The following is a 13091-nucleotide window of genomic DNA, read 5'->3' as shown; positions in this document are numbered from 1 at the left end:
TGTGGCTCAAGCGGTAGAGTGCTCGCTTTGAAGAGCACAGGGACAGCACCCAAGTCCAGAGTTCAAGCCCCACGACCGACAAAAAAGAAAAGTACTGATTACCTTGTTCATGTAATTGTAACCCCTCAGTACAATATTTTCACAATAAAAAAAGGCTAGAAGTGGAGCCGTGGTTCAAGTGGTAGAGTACTAGCATTGATCGGAAGGAGCTCAAGACAGTGTCTAGGCCATGAGTTCAAGCCACAGGACTGGCACCAAAAGAAGTCATGGCTGGGAATGTAGTTTAGTGGTAGAGTGTTTGCCTAGCATGCATGAAGCTCTGGGTTCAATTCGTCAGTACCACATAAACAGAAAAGGCTATAAGTGGCACTGTGGCTCAACTGGTAGAGTGCTAGCCTTGAGCAAAAGAAGCTCAGAGACAGTGCACAAACCCTGAGTTCAAGCCTTAGCACTAGCAAAAAAAAAAATCACTTATAAAACCCCATATCCAAATCAAGAGATAGAATAATATACAGGAGCAGATCGAAATAAGATGGAAGGGACTGACAGAATGCATGCACTTACATCTTCATATTGCCTCAACTTTTAAATCATTTTGGTATTTTACATGTCCAAATACTAAAGCCTTAAATATAAGGAGATAAATCTTAAAAATTATATATAAATGGTACAACTAATAGCATGTTTCACTGATAAGAGGACCTCAACGGAAAAAAAACTCTTAGTGGTAACGTCATCTAAAGAAACAGATATACTACAGTGAGATATTGAGCTTTATACAGACAGGTCTCTTCAAAAAACAATATATTATTATTTTCTGGAACTAGGGCTCTAGTTGTGGGAGACAGGATAATTGAGAAATACTGCAAATATTGTATAATGGATAATTTATGTCACTTGTTAACTTCCTGATTCTCTTGTGGCTATATAGAAGAAACTCATTGTTCTTAGAAAACACATGCTCAAAATTTAATAGTGTCAAAATGTCTTCAACTAATTTTCTAATGATTTAGAAAACATGCACCTATGTGTGTATGAGGTGTGTGTGTGTGTGTGTGTGTGTGTGTGTGTGTGTGTGTGTGTGTGTGTGTGTGTGTGTGACAAATGAAGCAGAATGGTAACAACTGGTAAACCCGTGAGACTATACGGATTTTCCTTATGTTTGGTTGTTTGGTTGGTTCTTGGATGTTTTTACTGGCAGGAGGGGATGGAGATAGGTTTTGCTATATAGCCAAGCTGCCCTCTAACTTGCAATCCTCCTGCTCATCCTGCTGAATGCCGGAATTACAGGCATCAATCTCCTTGCCTAACACTTTTTATAACTTTTCTCTAGATTTGAAATATTTCAAAATAAAAAAACAAAATAATTTTTTTTTTCAGTCACAGGGCCTCTCAGCTCTTGAGCTCACGTCAGGCTTTTGCAGATTATGTGGTGCTGAGGAACTGAACCCAGGGTCTCATGCATACAAGGCAAGCACCCTACCACTGAGCCATCTTCCCAGTCCCAAGTAATTGTTTTTAAGTTAACTTAAAAACAAAAAAAGAAGCATTGCTAGCAGCCCCGAAACCATTTTGTACTTTCTCCTACTCAAATCTCTTTGCTCCAAAAGTACCACTCTTGTTACCTCCAAAACTATATTGGCCTATTTTTGAAACTTATCATATCTCTTTCTCCCATCATTATGTATGGTATTCAGCCATACTATTTGTTTGTGAGAATAGTTAGTTCATTTTCATTGCTCAGTAGTATTCTACTTTACAAATCATGATTTACTTATCTAACCTGCTCTGAAGGAATGTTCCAGGTTTTGCAGATTTAGGCTGTTAAAAATAAGTAGATATGAGGCGCTGGGAAGGTGGCTCAGTGGTAGAGCGCTTGCTTTGCATGCCTGAGGCCCTGGGTTCAATTCCTCAGCACCACATAAGCAAAAAAGAAAAAAGCGGGAAGTGGCGCTGTGGCTCAAGTGGTAGAGCGCTAGCCTTGAGCTGAAGAGCTGAGGGACAGTGCCTAGGCCCGGAGTTCAGGCCCCACAACCGGACCCCCCCACCAAAAAAATGAGTAGATATGAATATTCACATGTGTCTTTGAGAAATGCATGTGTAGATCACATTTCTGTTTGAGGAGGGAATAGCATATGATCAAAGTGGTTATGTGCTCCAATGTATTAGTCATTTAGGTATCACATGTCAAGTGTCTGTTCCAGCCAGCACACTGACTGCAAAGAACCTTCTTTTCTTTCTTTTTCTTTCCTTCCTTCCTTTTCTTTCCTTCCTTCCTTTTTCTTCCTTCTTTCTCTCCTTTTCTTTCCTTTCTTTTTTTCCTTCCTTCCCTCCCTCCCTCCCAACCTCTTTTCCTTCGTTCCTTCCTTCCCTTTCTCTTCCTTCCTTCTTCTCTTTCCTTCTTTCTTTCTTTCTCCCTTTTTCTTTCTTTCTCTCTTTCTTTCTCTGTAGTTCCCAGTTTGTTATAAGCCAAGTGTTCATATCGGTTTGGCTCTACTCTGGATATTTCATTCTGTTCCATTGACCTACATATTTCTCTAAACACTTATATCACATCAATTATTACTGCCTTAATTACTGTATATGTTGTAAATTCCTCCAGTCTGGTTGTCCTTCATGAGTGTTTCTATTCTTGACTTTTAAATATTCATACAAATTTTAAATCATTATGCTGATTTCTATAAAAATACTATATGATTTTGTTTGAGAATCTACAGGTAAAGTTGAAGGGAAATTTGATAGTGTTACTATATTTGGTCCTGTAAACCACTGACTTAATTTTTTTTCATTCTTTAGGTCTTTTTAATAATGTTCTAGTTTTCCATATGGTGATTGTAAATAGCTTCATTTTTATCTCTCCATGTTTGATTTTCCATGTTGTAAACAGAATTGTTTCCCATGGTTTTTTTCCCCCCCAGTATTATTATTGTTGGTGGTGGTGGGTTGTTTGTTTGTTTGGGTTTTTTTGCTTTCAGGGTTTTTTTTTGGTAAGAGGGCAAAGGGAGTCCAGAAGGAGAGGGAGAGAGGGTGAACAAATATAATCATGCTATTCAGTATGCACTATGTGAAAAATGAACTATGCAATTTGTGGGCAAGGACAGGGAAGGGAAACAGGGAGAAGGAAGGGGCAACATGGTCCGAAAGAGAAATGTACACATTACCCAGGTTATAAAATGTTAACCTCTCTGTATAACACTTGAATAATAATAATACAATTTATATCTTAAAAATAGGATCGATTTCTGTTTTGTAAAACTTCTATCTAGGCACTCATGTAACCCTAGCTACTCATGAGGTTGAGCTTAGAGGATTGAAGTTTGAAGCAAGCCCAAGCAGGAAGTTACATCTCTTATCTCCTGTTAATCACCAAAAAGCCAGAAGTGGAGTTGTGACCAAGTGGTAGAACACCAGCCTTAAGCAGAAAAAGTTGACAGAGTACACACGTGAGAGCCCAGTACCAACATACATGCACATGCACATGTGTGCATGCGTGGGCGCGCACGTACACACACACACACACACTTTTTCTCACTTTTACAATATAAAAATATAATTATAATTGATTTCTGTTGTTTCATATCGTATTTAATGGCTTGCTAAATTTACTTGTCGGTTCTAATATCGGATATTCTCTATATAGCAGTATATTATTATAATATCCTGTGAATGTGATAGTCTTATTTCCTTTGTTGCTATCACTTGTGCTTTTTATTCTCTTTGTTTCTTTTCTGTACTAGCCAGGACTTGAGAACATGGTTGAAGACAAATAGTAACACTGGACATTGTTTGCTTTTTCCTGATCTAAGGAAATTATTCTGAATTATCTAGATGGGTCCTAAATGTTATCAAAACTATCCTTATACCAGACAAGAAATGAGATTTAACAGAGAAGGCAGTATGATCACAGAGGCTAAGATTAGAGTGACGGCATCCACAGCCAAGGAATGCTGGCAGCTACCAGAAAGTAGAAGAGACAACTCCTGGCCGATGTGCTACCACTTGAGCCTCCCTACAGTTCTCATTTTTTTATTGTTAGTTGGAAATAGGAGTTTTTCAGACTTGACCACCTGGGCTAGCTTCAAATCACAATTCTCAGATCTCAGCTGGTGAGGGTAGTATGAGGCAGTGGGCTGGTCCATCATGATTCTTAAAGTATCATTTCTGCTTCTTCCTCTTTCTCCGCTCCTTTTATGATTCCCATTACTTGTACATTGGGCCATTTCGCCATGTCCCATTTTCTCTTGAGGTATTCCATAGTTTCCATTATTTTTGTCTGCCTCTATAATCTGCATATTTTCTTCTAACTCTTCTTCCAATTTATTAGTACTTGCTGTGGCCATGTCTGCTCTGGTGTTAAACCTATCTGTAGGATTATTTACATTAGAGAATTAACTTTTTATTTTTTCTTTCATTCAATTCTCTTGAAATCATCCATTCTGTCACTTATTAATTGCATTTTAACTTACAACACAGAGTTAAAGTCGGTGTCTGGTAACTTGATGCTTTGGCTTTCCTGTTGATTTGAATGTATCATCTGTATTTCACTCAAATTTGTCTTTTAGGATGGATGATACTTTGAGACTCTACCAGATGTTGTCTTCTTCTAGAGTGGTAGAAAATGAGGGCAGGAATAGAATATCGTAAATCAATCTGGGAAAGATAAGAATCCAAATTAGCTGTCACTGTTCATGAAGATGGTCCAGCATGCTGGTGTCAAGTTTATTCAAATTTGTTGTTCTGTCACCGTATCTCACCTGGACCTGTGCTTTCATCTTGGCATCTACTACTTCTCTTAAAGCAACTGCTTATACAATATCAAGAGTAATTTTTTCCAAATGTCTATTTCACTTTTTATTAATTAATTAGAATCAATCTCAATTTATTTTCCAATACTAGGACTTAAACTCAGTGCTTGGGTGTGGTCCCTTAGCTTTTGTGCTCAAGGCTGACACTCTACTACTTGAGCCACAATTCCACTTATGGCTTTTTGGTTGAGATTAAAGTCTCACCAACTTTCCTGCCCATGCTGGATTTGAACCATGATCCTCAAATCTCAACTCCTGAGTTGCTAAGATTATAGGGGTGAGTCATTGGTGTCCAGCTCCATCCCAATTCTTAAATTAAGGTTTAAAAAATGTACTAAGGGTTCTAGATACTCACACACAGTGAGACCAAAAGAGAATACTCTTAGGAGAGAAACATGAAGACACAATGGCTAAGTGCCTCTTCATACTGACATAAAATAATATACATGGGCTGGGATTGTGGCTCAGTGGTAGAGCGCTTGCCTTGCATGCATGAGGCCCTGGGTTCCATTCCTCAGCACCACATAAACAGAAAAAGCTGGAAGTGGCGCTGTGGCTCAAGTGGTAGAGCACTAGCCTTGAGCTGAAGAGCTGAGGGACAGCGCCCAGGCCCAGAGTTCAGGCCCCACGACCGGACTCTCCCCCCCCCCCCAAAAAAAATAATAGTATATGTACATATATACAACAACAATATACATACTGAAACGAACTCCAAGACATGAAAACAAAAGATTTTGTTTTTAGTTTTTGATGATTCTGTCTTCTTTACCTTATGTACCTTATATATTCATACGTATATCTTTGTGGGGAAGGGGAGGTCACAGAACTCAGAAGAAAAGGGTGAAAAAGTGCAACCGTGGAGCTCACTGGACATTAAGGAAAGTAAACTATACAGCTTGTGGGTGGAGATGAGGGGGAGGGACTGGCCAAGAGTGAGGGAACAGAAGACACTGTACAAAAGGAAATGTAGCCGAGCGCTGGTGGCTCACGCCTGTAATCCTAGCTACTCAGGAGGCTGAGATCTGAGGATCACGGTTCAAAGCCAGCCCGGGCAGAGAGACCGTGAGACTCCTATCTCCAATAAACCACCAGAAAACCAGAAGTGGCGCTGTAGCTCAAGTGATAGAGCGCTCGCCTTGAGCTGAAGAGCTGAGGGACAGCGCCCAGGCCCAGAGTTCAAGCCCCACGACCGACAAAAAAAAAGGAAATGTACTCATTACCTGACTCATGTCATTGTAATTCCTCTGTACATCACCTCTATAATAACAATAAAGTAAATTAATTTTTAATGTACTATGGAGATTCTTCTTAGCTTTCTAGTTAAAAGGGAAAGAAGTCAAGTCACCCTACAGAACAAGCTCTCACTGGTCTGATTTCTATATTGTACTCTCCAGATTTTCATCTGAAGGAACGTTTGTAATTAACATGGCTTAACAACTTTTGGCTTAGAAAACAGCATCTAAGTGTCAAACTTCACAAACAGAATTACTGGAGATCTGACCATCTGATATCTCACCATTTACTCTATCCTACAGTTACTCACCGCTCTAATCATACTGAATTTTCTTGTCCTCATCTACACATATCCTCCTTGCCCTCATTTTCTCTCCTGTCTGGAATACTCTTTGGCCACCTCCAGTTTGAGAAGCCTTCCCTGATTCTCAGGCAAGACTTAGTTTTCCCTCCCCACCCCGATCAACTTTGATTTCACACTCACCCTCTTGTTATCAATTTGCATAGCCATCTTCCACTAGATGGTGAGCTCCTTGAGGTAGGAGCTGCAGTTTTCATTATTGTAGTCAACCCTCAGTAGTTTGTATTGAACAAATGAGCATGCATACCTATTTTCCTAGGCCATTCATAATTTCAGAGGTCCTTTGTCTAGATGTATGTATAAATTATTCCAATATTTTTTATTTGGAATTCATATTACATCTCTCAGACTATCTCTAAGCACCAGTAAGAGACATAAAAATCTTTGCAATGCCCCCAAGCCCTGTGTTTTTATGTAGAAAATATGGTCATCTTGACTATGTACCCTTCATGTCTAATACCAGTCTAAGAACTCAATAAGTATCTACTGAGTAGATTTTGTCCCGAGCCAAGCTAGAGATGACTCAGTGTTCCTATAAAACATCCCTAATTTTGTCCAACTAGCCTTTGATGTGACATCTTTCCTCCACTCTGAAAGCTATAAGGAAATATTGTATTCATTATGAGATCATCAAATATTGATGGTTCAGGATCAGCCTTATAAAGCTTCAAAATACCTTGTAAATCTGAGTCAGAATCTGAATAATAAGCTTGTTTCTATTATAATTACTAATGTCACCGCTAGGGTAGCCAATGTTCCTGAGTTACATGGTGGCAAGTGTAATTTTTTTGTAACTAGTACACTATTTTCAAAAGCTATTGAGAACTTAGAATTGAATTAGAATTTCAATAACTTCCATTACTAAGCTTTTTTCTGTTTAAATCATTTTATTAGTATATGGGGCTTTGTTGTGGCATTTCCATACACCAATACAATGTATGTTGATCACATTAAACTTTTTTGGTCTTTCCTATCCCCTTTCTTTTAACTTACATCTTCTCCCTCTTTAACTAGCATCTATGTATTGCCAAGAAGATTTCATTTTGACATAACCATATTTGCTCATGATACACCCTGATCAGATTCACACCTTCCTCCTCCCTTCCCACATTTATTAACAATAGCAACAGGTTTCATTGTTCTACTTTCAAACGTGTATAGAGTGCTGGGACAGTTATTAAATTTTTAAACATGAACTGATGTTCATTTCATACATTCTGGATTTTTTTTCTATTTTGAGAGTTTGCTTAAATTAAGTTTTTGTTTTTTGTTTTTAGTTTTTTTTTGGTCAGTTGTGTGGCTTGAACTCTATGCCTGGGTGCTGTCCCTCAGCTTTTCAGCTCAAGGTGAGTACTCTACCACTTGAGCCACAGCGCCACTTTGTTTTCTGGTGGTTTATTGGAGATAAGAGTCTCAGGGGGCTTTCCTTCCCCGGGCTGGCTTTGAACAGCAATCCTCAGATCTTAGCCTCCTGAGTAGCTAGGATGACAGGTGTGAGCCACCGGCGCCTGGCCGAAAGTATTTTTTTTTTCTTTTTTATCGTGGGGCCTGAACTCTGGGCCTGGGCGCTGTTCCTCAGCTCTTCAGCTCAAGGCTAGCACTCTACCACTTGAGCCACAGCACCTCTTCCAGCTTTTTTCTTTTTGCTTATGTGGTGCTGAGGAATCGAACCCAGGGCCTCAGGCATGCAAGGCAAGTGCTCATCACTGAGCCACCTTCCCAGCCCCCGAAAGTATTCTTTTATGGTACTCTTCATCCTCAGCTGGTGGAAGATGAACTCCTGCCTGGGTAAGTTCAATCCTGTGGCCTTCCACTTTGCTGTGGGAGCCTGGTCTGCCCTGGTGTTCAGTCCTTCATTCCTACAGCTCACAACACTGACCTCAAGGAGGACAGGGGCACCAGCATGGGCCACTCCCCAAGCTGTGGACACTCAGCAACTCTCTTTGGTTGGGCAGATTTCAACATCACCTTATCAGAGTAACTGAGGCTAAAGAAGGTTCTAGAAAACACAAAGGCCATCAGGGATATCAGAGCCCTGAAATGTCTTCCATACACGTATCATGTGCCCACCTCACCCCTAACTATGCACCACATCAGAATCTTCCTTCCAACTTGTCTGAGGCACCCCAGAGTTATGCTTCTCAGAGACCTGACCCTTCTAGAAAGAGGCACAGAGAGCAGCCAGCTAAACCAGTAAGCCACCAGTTGTTTTTTTTTTCTAGTGATCAATACATCAAAATTGTCTTTTAAAACTTCCTATGGCTGGAAATGTGGCTTAGTGGTGTAGTGCTTGCCTAGCATGCATGAGCCCTGGGTTTGATTCCTCAGTACCACATACACAGACAAAAAGCTGGAACTGGCGCTGTGGCTCAAGTGGTAGAGTGAGTGCTAGCCTTGAGCAAAAGAAGCTCAGGGACAGTGCCCAAGTCCTGAGTTCAAGCCCCAGGACTGGAGGAAAAAAAAAAAAAACCTTTCAACCAGCATGAAAATTTTATAAAAGTGACTATAAGGTTTACATGGATTGTTAGACAATTCAGCCCAACATCTGGCTTGCTGAGGGCCACTGTAGAACCCATGTTCACTTTTCTCTCCTTGAGTGAGCTGGTATAGAATGTTCCTGAGGCTCTTGTCCATAGTCAGTCCATTCTGAGGGCAATCAAGTCCCCCAGCTCTCAGCAGAAACGCTGGAGAGGCAGGAGCTCCTCACAGCCGAGACTCCGAGAGCATCCCCCTCACCTTCCCCCAGCGGATTCTGCTCAAGCAGTTGCACTTGCTCTATGAGAGAGAGTCCCAGAGCCAGCTACAGGTTCACCCACATTTTTCTTTTCTAATAGCCACGGGGGCACATTCTCTAAGAGGCCCTCAGGCAGTGTTTTCTTCTCCCTGTAGTGGAGAGGTAGTGAGAAAGGCATGTAAGTGAAATCAAGCCTGAACAGCTCAGGAGGGCACTGGTTCCAATGCCGAGACAACTTCCACCAAGTACTTCTATGAGTCAGAATAGACTACATGTAAGCTGCGATAACCAGAAACCCCCAAATCCTGGAAGTGATTATGAAGAAGTTTGTCTGGTGCTAATACCGTATGTTCATCATGGGCTGGCTGGGGATTCTGTTCAAGATCTCTTCTTGTCAGTATGCAGGCCAAACAGAGCAGCAGTCACCTTCTCAAATATTGGGGTCATCCTGTGAGGGCCTCTACCCTGTAATTAAGTTGTATACTTCCACGCACAACTCATTGGCTTGAACTTGACACATGGTCTGACTGAACCAGAAGTGCCCAAGAAGTTTAGCTGTGGTCCTTAGGGCAAGCCTACTGGAAATATTTGGTGAGCTGCAATAACTACCATGAGCTTTTTGAAAACCTAGGCTGTGTCACTGGTCTTAAAGGAAAAGCTTAAGCACAAGGGAGCAGTGGGAAAAATAAAGATCCAGCCATGCTGCACCTGCCTAACAATAGGAAGCTCCCAGGAGCTCATAGGCTTCCTGCATTTCTCGTCCCCTGAACTGATGTTCAAGGTCACCAGTCTTCTCACATTTCTTCTGGGCAGTTCGCAGATGCTGTGTGACTTCACCCTTGGACTTTTCTAGCAATGCTAAGCAGAAGGGTAGGAGGGTTGAGGGGTGGGGGCCGGGGTGGGTAGTAACATTAGACCGAAGGAAAGTAATGAATACTTAGGATCACAGTTTATCATACCACATACATCCATCAGTCAAGACTTGTACTAAATCCTTCTTTTCTGTTTTCTGAACCTAACCTGGTTATAGGCACTACAAGAGATAAGGTAAAATCTCTGCTGTAGAGAAATTTATAATTAATAAGGTGAGGTAGGACACTGTCCATTAGCTCGCATATCATTTGTCTTTCCGTGCCAAATGAATGGTACCAAGAGTTAAAGTTATCGGAGTGTGCACTGAGGCAGTTCTCTGCAGGCTTGAAGAATTGGGCCCGGAGCTGGCTGGGAGACACGGAGGCTGGATGAGGGAAGGCATAGACATAGGAAGTCTCTTGCTTATCATGACATGGGTGGGGACAGATTGAGCCACTGTTACTGATGGAAGGAAAGGTCATGGAAGGTCTTAGACATTCATCCATTCATCCATGCCATTGTTCCTTCTGTAAACAGAGGCTGGAATACTTGGCGGTAGATTCCTGAAATAGGAGGAAACTTGGTCAGTCATGGTTTTCCACACTCACCCTTACTGCAACACATACAAAATACTTGTTCAACAGAATCGTGTGTGTGTGTGTGTGTGTGTGTGTGTGTGTGTGTGTGTGTGTGTTAACACTCTACCACTTGAGCCCCAGCTCCACTTCTGACTTTTTGATAGTTACTTTCCTTCCTGGACTCAGCCTCCTAAGTACCTGGGGTGACAGGTGTGAGCCATGGGCACTTAACAGACTTGTTGTTTGTTATTGTTTTTTGTTTTTTTTTTTTCAGTCATGAGGCTTGAATTCTGGGCCTGGGCACTGTCCCTCAGCTCTTCAGCTCAAGGCTGGCGCTCTACCACTTGAGCCACAGCACCACTTCCAGCTTTTTCTGCTTATATGGTGCTGAGGAATTGAACTCAGGGCCTCATGCATGCAAGGCAAGCACTCTACCACTGAGCCATCGTCCCAGCCCCTGTACTAGAAATTTTGATTCAGTGGAGCTTCACCAGAAACACTAACGGAGCAGGTCTGAAATCCAGGCCAGGTGATGACTATGTAGAATGCTCCTGGTCCCAGCATGCCAACAAATGCTCATCTCCCATCAAGTCATTTCTGTTACAGGCACTCTCTTCTTCCATTCAGACACAACACCCTGTGCTGCCCCGGATGTCTTCTGTATGTGAACGTCAGTGGTTTGGGCAGGTACACCCTTGCTGCTCTCTCAGTTCTGTTCCCTCCTGTCCATTATCACTGCTGCTGTGTTTACTCAGATCTTTTCTCATTTCTTGTCTGGACGGCTGCCACAGCCTCCTGACTCATCTCTCACCTCCTCTATCTCTAGCACAATTTATCAACCACCTCAGGTAAGTCTCTTATCAGCCCTCATTTTAAGTTCTTTTCTGCCCAACCACAGTTACCATCTCTAGATACTTTAGTCTGAACACAGTTTAAGTGCCTTTGCACTCAGGTGATTATCCAATTCAACCTCCTGCTGTAGCTTGGAAGCTGAAAGTCTCCTAGGTTCTTATGTTCAAGGCTTGTTCCCCAGAGTGGAGCCATCAGGAGGTGGGAGTTGCTCAGTGGTAGAGTGCTTGCTTAGCATGCATGAAGTCCTGGGTTCAATTCCTCAGTACTGCATACCCAGAAAAAGCTGTAAATGGCGCTGTGGCTCAAGTGGTAGAAGGCTAGCCTTGAGCGAAAAGATGCTCAGGTACAGTGCCCAGGTCCTAAGTTCAAGCCCTAGGACTGGCCAAAAAAAAGAGGTGGGAATCAATCTGAAGCTTTGAGTCATCAGGAGTGTACCCTCAAAGGAGATTGGAGACCCCAGGCCTCTCCTCACTCTCTTGTACACCCTAGCCATGAGATAAGTGGTTTCTCTTCTTCCATTCATTGCCTGCCTGCAACTGGCCATCCAGCCACCCCAACAGAGGCTGGAAAGCAATGAACCCACCAATCGTGAACAAGAACATCTAAATTCAGGAGCCAGAATAAACCTTTTTCTCTCTATGATTTAATTCTCTATTTTGTGATGTGACAGAAAGCTGACTAACAGGATGCACTGTTATTCCAGATCCTAGTCAAATCAGATTCCTGGTCTGTACCTTTCCACCCCGAATTTTTCTGACCTCTCACTCAGCTCATACTTCTACCACCACCCTCTGGTCCGAAATGCTCTCCACCTATTAAAATTCTGCAAGATACAATTCAAGCTTCATGTACGCTATCAATCAATACATATACATTTAAATGTATGCAGTATATATTTTCTTATCAGTTGTGCAGCATAGGGTTGGCTAACTTTGGGGAATACAAAGCTAAACAAGTTATGATCCTTGGCCAAGTGGAAAACCTATCCCCAAAAGAGGCCAGAGTAGACAATGGGGAACATGTAATTTGAAGGTTTCTCATTCCCACAGCTTCTTTTGAAATAAAGTAATCTATAGCAATTCCCCCTAAAGTTGATGGTAATTTTTTATTGAAAATTGAGAGTTAACCTGACAATGTCATCTGCCTGCTGGCCCTCTGGGTTGGTGGGTGTCAACTTTGTTCAAAAGGGTCATCTCCCATTGGATAATAAGAACCAACCCAAACAGAAGCCCTACCTCGGGAAAGATTGTTCTGGGGGACTCCTAGCAGCACCCTGCCCCTCCTGTTTAGGCCCTCTAGAGGCTCGGAAAAGCCCATCATCAAAGCACTAAGGTCCCATCAAGCCAACATCCTGCCTCCTTAAACAAGACTAGGCCCCCTTTTCCAAGATAATCCTCAAGCAGCCACTCCATGAAGGGACTGGCCAGCACAGGGTGTCATGAGAATAGTAGCAAATAATCATCAGCAATTAGGTCACAGTGAGAAGGGAGGCAGATTTTCAATCGAGTCCAATATCAAAGCAAGTCAGTGGTGAAAGGAAGTGACTATCTAGCATCTGGTTCTTCTTCTCTGATGATCAAAGAATCAAAAGGTAGGCAGCAACAACAAAAATATATTAAAGGGGAAAGTCAAATATAGGGAGCAGGCCTCCCCCAAAGAATAGGAGTAATAGCTTC

The sequence above is a fragment of the Dipodomys spectabilis genome, unplaced genomic scaffold (genome assembly GCF_019054845.1).
Source record: "Dipodomys spectabilis isolate Male_0828 unplaced genomic scaffold, ASM1905484v1 ptg000034l, whole genome shotgun sequence".
NCBI lineage: Eukaryota > Metazoa > Chordata > Mammalia > Rodentia > Heteromyidae > Dipodomys > Dipodomys spectabilis.
This window is presented reverse-complemented; position numbering follows the sequence as displayed.